Genomic DNA, 9,570 nt, shown 5'->3' with positions numbered 1-9,570 from the left:
CACCCGCAACAATGGAGATTTGCCACAGGCAACTAATCTCCCCGTGTGCCACAGCCTAATAGGGTGCTAAAATGTTAGAATTCAGAAGAGGAACACTGGCTCACAGCTACCCCTGGCTGGTGGGGTTTTCTCCAACAGGAGCGCCGGCCTGTGGTACAAGGTAAGCAAATTCAATCACTGTGGCATGCCTAACATGTTGGCACCCTCAAGTGATTGTAAAAGGAAAATAGATGGCAAATAATACTTCTAAAAGAAATTGTTATTTATATGAAAGAGAAGTCATGGTTCCATAACTTTAACATTTCAAAATGCTTACAGCATTGTAGGTCTGCTTAATTACAGATGCTTATTGCACATTTGTGAATGATTCTATTTCCTAACAGAAACATTACAATAACCTTGTATAAATTCTGCCTTTTTATAAGGGAAATATCACTGGGATAGAAACTAAGTGTGACTTCCTAAGGGAATCCAGGAAATCAACACCTGAAAACATATTGCTCCTATAAAATTAATGTGTATATTTTTATTTATAATGTGGCAGAACTTGTATACACATCACTGTACATTCAAATGGTACATTAATAAAATATAAATACAGTATAGAAATTAAAGATGTTGTAATAGATACAAGAATGAAAACTGTCTCTGCCCTGTAGAACTTACAAATTTAATGGTATAATTGATCCAAAGGTGATGGGCCAAAATGGGAAATCATTCTTGGTTACTTGATCACAGTTAGAGGCATGTGTTGGGTGAGTTGATCAGGAACTGCTTGGGCCTGGACTTTAATTGCTCAAGCAAGCTGTTGACTGATCGATTATTTAGGGCTCTGGCACACGGGGAGATTAGTCACCCGCGACAAATCTCCCTTGTCACGGGCGACTAATCTCCCCGAGTTGCCATGACCCGCCATCCCACCGGCGAACATGTAAGTCGCCGGCGGGATGGCAGACGCGGCACGATTTCCCGAAATTGTGCCGCCGCGTGTGCCATCCCGCCGGCGACTTACATGTTCGCCGGTGGGATGGCGGGTCATGACAACTCGGGGAGATTAGTCGCCCGCGAACATGGAGTTTTGTCGCTGGCGACTAATTTCCCCGTGTGCCAGAGCCCTTAAGTTACAATTTTACCTTCCAGGTGAGGCTAATTTGCTCTGATATTCTCTAGATGGTGCTATAAATTGGATTACCTGTAATTTAGCATATTTGTGGGCAGCATGGTAGATTAATTATCCCTTGACTAGATTGTGTTTGTGTTCTTAGAAACAGTAGGGGTCATTTATAAAGACTGGACAAATTTGCACCTGGGCAGTAACCTAGCAACTAATCAGTGATTCATCCAGCTGCAGGTAGAGCAATGAAAGCAAATACCTGATTGCCATGGGTTACTGCCCAGTTGCAGATTTGTCTTTATAAATGACCCCCAGGATGTTCTGTTTTGGAGACTCCTGCTTTTTAATATAAACATGTTAATGATAAGCATAGGTTTTCCTATTGGCTTATAAATATGCAATGGGCAGCTCCTTGGGGTAGTGTCCTTTTGAATCATATAAAGAGTGCAACCATTTGAGAGTAAAGGTGGCCATACCTCACCAAGTGAGCGGATCTTCTCCCTACGGGTGGGGGATATCTGGTGAATCCAGGCTAATTCGGTCGTTTGGCCCTGGGGCCAAATGATTGAATTACAACGCCGGTACAACGCAGTTGGTTTGGGGGACTACATCAACGAGCCAATGCAGTTACCGATCCGACCAAGTTTTTTAACCGGGCCGATAATTTGCCAAATTGGTCTAAGGGCCCGTATATAGCCAGCTTTAATCTTTGGAAAAGCAAGTTGCATGTAAAACTTTACCCACTATAACAGTGCATAAAGAAATACTACTGGTACTAGAATTGTTAATCAAATGAAAAACATGCAAGATTGACCAGGCCAGATTCAATATACAGGGTAAATGGACAAATCAATCTCACTCTGTTGGAGGGCATTCTTACTTTTTGCACAAAATGTTTAATATACTGCTGTACAGAGGATCTTTTTGTGTCAAAGAGTAGGCAAGCCATCCCACAAAATTAAGTAGTATGCGGGGAAGAAAAGGCAGAGGCATAATGACGGGAAACAAACACTGGGGCCCAGGGAGTACAGGGGCTAGGTGGGGCATTAACTATTACTTAGTTACGATATTATATGTTTATGAAAATGTCTTATACCAAAAGACCCTGAGACCTATTGTTATGTCACTGATGAAATGAAATATTTTTCATGGCAGATTCAGAGTTTACATAGCCCAAATGCATTGGATTCGAGATAGCAAATAAAACAAGGAGGCAATAAGATTCCTGTTGTTTTGGCTAACACTGTTGGAGATCTTCCTGGACTTGGTTTGTGCTTGAGGTGCCTTCGTAACAGTGGAATATGAAAATGTTTCTAGGACTGTACTTTTGTTAAACTACTTACCAAGGCTAAAGATACTTCATCTAAAAAAAAAAAAAAAAGATAATAAACACCACAAATGCTGTAATGCTACACACCTAGTACAGTCAAATGTCAAGAATTCTTGAATTTGAAGTCTTCTTCTTCAATGTCATAGTAGAATTTTACTTGTGTGCTTCAAACAGAGCAAGAATGCCAGTTATGCAGAGAATGTGATCACCTAAAGGCCATAAAGTGTGATAAGCCTTTTGTGAGGGAGAACTGACCACTGATAAGAAAGAAACATAGAACACACACATTGCTCATTTTTGCGGTAACCCCAATATACAACGTAGCTTCATTTGGTAGTACTGATGGGCAGATTACAGACTTACACAGTCAGATTTTAGTTGCCAATTTGGGTCCTTTAGACTGATTTGGCAGCTTATCTGCCCATGTATGGGCACCCCTGATAGGCTTACCTGCCCGAGATCTGGCCTAAAATTGGCCAAATCTCATTTGGGCAGGTTTGATTTTCTATCAGATCAGGGACCGCATCAGATCGTTGATGTGGTCCTTGGTCTGACTGCGCCTATGCCTGGTGGTTTAATTTGATCGTTCTGGCCCTAGGGCCAAACAACCAGAGTAGTATATAATAGTATAATATCACTTACCTTAGGTGGGCATATTAGGATTGTAAAGTGTATTGCCACCTTAATTGTATGTCTGTGAAGTAGCACAAAATACCATAAAATATAAGCAGAGAGCATCTCCATCATGAAAAAAATTTTATTTATTCCATGCTAAAACTTATACCAGTACTACTTACATTCAAATGTTATACATCTCAGTCCACCAATATTATGGGCCACCTAATTCTTGCATAGGTCCATTGACTAAGCAGGTCCCAATGCATTTCATCACTTCTTCAGGGGTGAACCTAATGGTAATCGGTGACAGTGACAATTTCAAAGGACAACCCAAAAATATTTTTGGCCAAAAAAACATAATTCTAAGCAACTTTCCAATAGAAACTTTAATCATTTTTAGTGCTTTAAAAGTTATTTATATATGTAATTGCTGTTGAAAGCAGCACAACTCCTGGTTATGACTGTTTAAACCAAGGGTGTCAAACTCAATCACATAAGGGGGCCGAAATATAAAACACAGGCTAAGTCGTGGGCCAAATTTTTTATTAATATACTTAGTAAGATACTAAGGGGTATATTTATCACAATGTGTAAAAAGTGGAGTAAAGGTGGCCACACACGTGGCGATTTGCGATCTTTTGTCGCGCGAAAGATCGTTAAATCCGCCACTAACATTCAGGGCTGAAACGGCAGATAAGGAGGTAGAAACAATAGAATTTCTACCTCCTTCTGCCGATTCAGCCCTGACGGCAGATTTTGCTCAGGCGCCTCAGCAGCCTCCTGCGATATTGGTCAACTCGCCGATTTGCCATACACGCACCGAATATCGTACAAAACGAGGTTTCATACAATATTATCGGTGCGTGTATGGCCAGCTTAAAACATTACCGGTGATGTTGCTCATAGCAGCCAATAGATGCTTTGCTACTGTTGAAATCTGATTACTGATTGGATGCCTTGGGCAACATTACTGGTAATGCTTTACTCCTCTTTTTACACAGCATGGTTAATATACCCCTTAAGGTGGCCATACACGCACCGATATTATCGTACGAAACCTCGTTTCGTACGATAATCGGTGCGTGTATGGTATGTCGGCGAGTCGACCGATATCGCAGGAACCTGCTGATATCGGACGACTCACCGATCGGACCAGTTGGAAAATTTTGATCGGGCGCCATAGAAGGCGCCTGACCAAAATTCTCCCTTCAGATCTGAATCGGCAGAAGGAGGTAGAAATCCTATTGTTTCTACCTCCTTACCTGCCGATTCAGTCCTGAATGGTGTGTGGCGGATCTTACGATGTTTCGTTCGACCGATGGTCGTACGAAACATCGTTAGATCGCCACGTGTATGGCCACCTTTAGTCTTAGTTACTTTGTGAGGAAAATGGAAATTGATCCGGCTGGATGGTCAGACACACTCACCAAGGGCCACATAAAACAGCCAGGTGGGCTGGATTTGGCTCCCAGGCCTTGTGTTTGACATATATGGTTTAAACAATGCTGCAAAGATCAATCATGCAAGACAGGTCTGTCAGTCTGCTGCCTTGTGTTACATTGTTTCAAAGGCCAGAGCCACCAGTATACCAATGTATATTGCAATTTTGTTTTCTTTTATATGGCAAAAAAATTTTTTTTGGGTTGACATTTCCTTTAAGACTTACTTTCCTCCAATTTGTTTCATACATGTGCATAACAGCCAGTCCAACCGTTTTACAGATGCAATTGTCCCTTCATCCTAGCTGCAATTTATTGCTTTGTTATGTATTACTTTTGCCTTGTGTCCACCTTAAAGGGGTAGTTCACCTTTAATGTTAACTTTTAGTATTTTTATAGAATGTCCGTTCTTAGCGATTTTTCCGTTGGTCTTCAGTTTTTATCTTTTATAGTTTTTAAATTATTTGCCTTTCTCTTCCAACTCTTTCCAGTTTTCAGAAAGAGCTCAATGACCCCTTCGGCCAAAAACCTATTGCTCTGTGAGTTTACAATTGTATTGTTATTAAAACGTTTCATTTTACAGTCTCCCTTGCAACCTTGGCATTTAAAGTACACAGAGGTCCAAACAGCCCCTTTCAAGCCCAATAATTAGTGACTGTCTATGGCATCTTACAGCAGCCCATCTGGCATATGCCAGAATCCACAGATTGCCAGTCTGGGCCAGATGCCCTAAAAAGTACACCATAATAGGGGTGGGTTTGGTGTCAATTAGCAATGTGCGGGTCGATAAAAATTCCACACCCGACCAAGCTTCTCCCCTATATTTATAGACCCGCACCTGACCTGCCCCACAGTGATATCACAAAAGGGGCAGACTGGGCCAGGCGTGCGCCTATAAATTAAGAAGCCAGAAGATGCAAAGCCGGCAGTGCTATGTTACAGGCAGAAGAGCTCAACCCGAACCTGCTGGCGACCTGTAAATGATGTGCTGAGGTTGGCCTGAACCCACTCAACCCTGTCAATGATGACAGCTGTGCAATTAAAATGAAAATATTCTTGTTGCTGTACTGTACCTTAGTAACATGACAGCTGTGAAATATTCAGGCTTCAGAGGATACTACAGGTTACTATATAACCTTAACACATAGATTTCCATTGTTGATCCTACCCATTGTTGGTGGGGCAGTCAGTACAACAACAGTCATTTACACTGCTTTACTCCTAATATTTTATCTTCAAGTTGCAACAAACTCACTCTACTCGTAAGTCTGTGCAAACCTAGCCCACTGTAGCATTCTCACATGCAAATATGTTTTTATGCTTGGTTTACTATTCTAGAGGGCTGGAGAGCTTTGAGGCCCCTGACTGGTCAATCAGCAACTGTACTTTCACCTTGGAATCGAAGCCTGTGTTCTTGAGGTGATTGTGTTGCACCAGGGGACAGAAGCTGAAGGTGTTCAGAGTCCAGGGCTGGACTGGGAGTAAAAAGCAGCCCACATATAAATGCTCAATAGCCTTCTACTCTTATATATATTGCCACAAATATATTGGATTAAAACTGCAATAAAAAGTGATTATAAAAAGACCAGTTGCAAAGTTGCTATAATTAGGACATTCTATTTAACTTTAAAAGTTAACTTATACCTTTAAAGTTATATGGCACATGTAATAGTGCTTCTTCCACTATCCCCTGAATTGTGAAAGTCAGCTTCACACAGATGACCTAACACACTTAAGCTTTCTATTAATGTATGCAGTTTAGGATTATGCTTACATTACCCACAAAGCTGTTCAAACAAACAGAAATATAATTTCAAAGAGGTTGTTCAACTTTAAATTAACTTTTAGTATGATGTAGAGAGTGCTATTCTAAGACAGTTTGCAACTGGTCTTTATGTTTTATTTGCAGTTTCTTTCGGCAGCTGTCCAGTTTGGAATTTTAGAAGCTATCTGGCTGCTAGGATCCAATTTAACATAGCAACCAGGCAATGGTTTGTAAGAGAGAGAAGGAAATACGAATAGAGAAGGATCTAAAAATATGAAGATAGGTCATAAAAAGTCACAGTACCAATAAAATTGTAGCCTCGCAAGGCAATAGTTTTTTAGTGACCCCCATTTGAAAATTGGAAAAAGTCAGCAAAACAAGGCAAATAATAAATAAAACTATACAAATGAAGACCAATAAAGAAGTAGATAAGAATAGGCCATACTATAACATACTAAAAGCATCATATTTTTATTGTGAATGTACGCATTTTTCTTACTGATACGTGTCATTGCCAAGCATTCCAGATTTATTTCACATTCTTACACAGTTATGCAAGAGTTAAGTTTTAGCTGTGCCAATTACCACATTTGACCATCCAGGTATTTTAGGCTGATTCGTCACAAGATGTTTTGTCACTTGCACTAAATTGCCTCCAGGGCAGGCAACAAAATGTCCAAAACTACCTATGTCTTAAAATTAATGTGACTTGCAGATAATTAAACAATTTTTTCAATTACGGATAGGCTATCTCCCATAGACTCAATTTTAATCAAATAATTCACATTTTTATAAATAGTTTCTCATTCACATTTTTATAATATTTTTCTCTGTACTAATAAGACAGTAGCTTGTACTTAATCCCAGCTAAGATATAATGAATTATTAGAGGCAAAACAATCATATTGGTTATATTAATGTTTAAATGATTGTTTAGTAGACTTAAGCTGGCCATACACGTACCAATAAAATTTATTTTCGGACCGTGTGTGGGCTCCGAATTATTGTCCCAATAATTATCTTACCATGTGATCGGTCGTTTAGCCCAGTGGTGGGCAAACTTATTAGTCAACTGAGCCAAATATCAACAAAACAGCGATTGAAATTTCTTTTGAGAGCAGAATTTTTTGCAGACTGTCACTGGCTCACTCGTGCATGAAACGAGCGAGCCTCCCCTGCACTGCGTATCCCGCCCCTGCCTGCGCCGCGTCTCCCGTAGCACAAAGACCACCCCCTCCTGCTGATTTTTGCTAAGGGCATCGAAAATGTGATCACACTGCCACAGTTTGCCCACCACTGGTTTAACCGATTGGACAGGTTAGAAAATTTTGGTAGGATAACGATAAAATCCGTGTATGTATTGTGTATTGGGCGATATCCTTGGTGGACCTACAATTGAAGTCACTTTCATACGATTGGTGTCTGCCAACTATTTCATGTTAAGAACATCCTCCAATTTGTTTTTCAAAGGCTTTATCCTACAATTTCAGTATGTATGTTAGTTTTAGATTGCTGCATTTAAACGTTACAACCGATATCCTAACATTCATTGGAAGACTAAAATCTGAATGTGTATGTCCAGCTTTAAGGTATGGAGATCCAAATTACGGAAAACACCCTTATCCGGGAAAACCCAGGTCCCTAGCATTCTGGATAGCAGGTCCTATACCTGTACCATATTTTTAAGGAAATTTTGTCACCTGAGCTGGAAGCAATTTAGCATAAACGTTACATATGTGCTTACCTAAGAGTGGGTACCAAAGATACAAGTGGTTGGAGATGTGCTTCTCTCCACCTGTGTTCATGTATGCAGGCAGAGAGAAGCCAATACACTTTGTTCTGTATCTGCACTAACAGGCACATGGTTGGTCTGTGTGCAGATACATTGAGGCAATATCTGCGTGAAAATGCAAAAGTATGCAATTTTGCATTGTACATAAACTCAGTCAGAGAGAAGCACATCCCCAGTACTATGTGCCACTGTTTTGGTTTTTTTTTCTTTTGGTTTGTGGGTTTGGTGGTATATGAAACTGTGAGAGATTTTTCTTGATGTTAGCAATAAATAAATTGGCCAACTAAAAACTGAGACAAGCACTGGCCATAACTTCAGCAATTTGCCATACAGAATTAGATAACGGCACTGCTGGATTCAGGGGTTCATTTAAAACACAATCATCAGGGGGGAGTGTAAGTGATAAAGTGACTAACTGCGTTCCTTTGTCAAAACTAACATAGGCGTTTATATCTATGAATATTCTCATTCATTCAGGTCATGATATACAGTATCTAGTAGAATTAAGTCTAAAACAACTGAACTTTTCTGAGTGTTTTCCCTAAAAACTTCTCACCACTCATCCGAGCGGCTTCTTCAGTTCAAATGACTGGTAGGGAATTCCCCGGCATTTAAACTCTTGAGGGCAGTACAGTCACAGACATCCAATCACAATGGTTCCATTGAACTTATTCAGTTAGGTGTTAGCTGAAACTCATAGGTGTGAGAAAGTGATCCAGACACAATGGTCAGGGGCGCTTCTGACATTAGGCGAGTTGAGAAACTCGCCTCAGGCGGCAGAAGCGCCCCAGTTACCAGGGGCGGCAAAAAGCCGCTCCTGGTAACTTTAAGAGCCGAGGTTCCATTTTTTAAACCGGAAATTCGGCTTGTGCTCTCTGCACTAGCGATCTCACTGCCCCCGGACCCGCTCCTGCGCTCAGAAGGTAAGCGCTGGGGAGCGGGGGGTGGGCAGCATCCAGGAGCCGCCTCAGGCGGCCATATGTCCAGAATCGCCCCTGACAATGGTACCATGATTCTCATTGATGCAGGGGTTAATCTTTCAAAGTACAAGACTGGAAGTGGGGACTGTTTTGAAACTACCTGGGTAAGGATGTCAAAGCGAGATTGTATGTTGATGACAAGCAGTGTCGCAGGCCCCTCTGTTCAGGGATGGTTTTTCCAGGATGGCATAAATGGCTTTTCTCTGAAGAAGCCACTCAGATGAGTGGTGAAACGTTCTCAAGTTAACAACTCAGAAACGTCCAGTTGTTTTAGACCTAATTCTACTAGATAGTGTTTATATAACAGAGAGCAGCAGCCCAATTACCTAGCTGTTGTTCCTCTGTAATGCTGGCAATGGGAGCTCCTTATGTGACACTGCCCTTCCCCTTCCCTCCCCCATACTGATAAACATCCCCATGCATGCTTCTGTGTTCTATGCTTTTGTTATTTGCGCAGCTGTGCCTGAACACCTTCAGTAAGTAAACATTCACACGAACGAGTCCTCTAGCTCCTGGCTCTAACAGCTACAGA

This window comes from Xenopus tropicalis, chromosome 4 (assembly GCF_000004195.4).
Source record: "Xenopus tropicalis strain Nigerian chromosome 4, UCB_Xtro_10.0, whole genome shotgun sequence".
NCBI lineage: Eukaryota > Metazoa > Chordata > Amphibia > Anura > Pipidae > Xenopus > Xenopus tropicalis.
Note: the sequence above shows the minus strand (reverse complement) of the source record.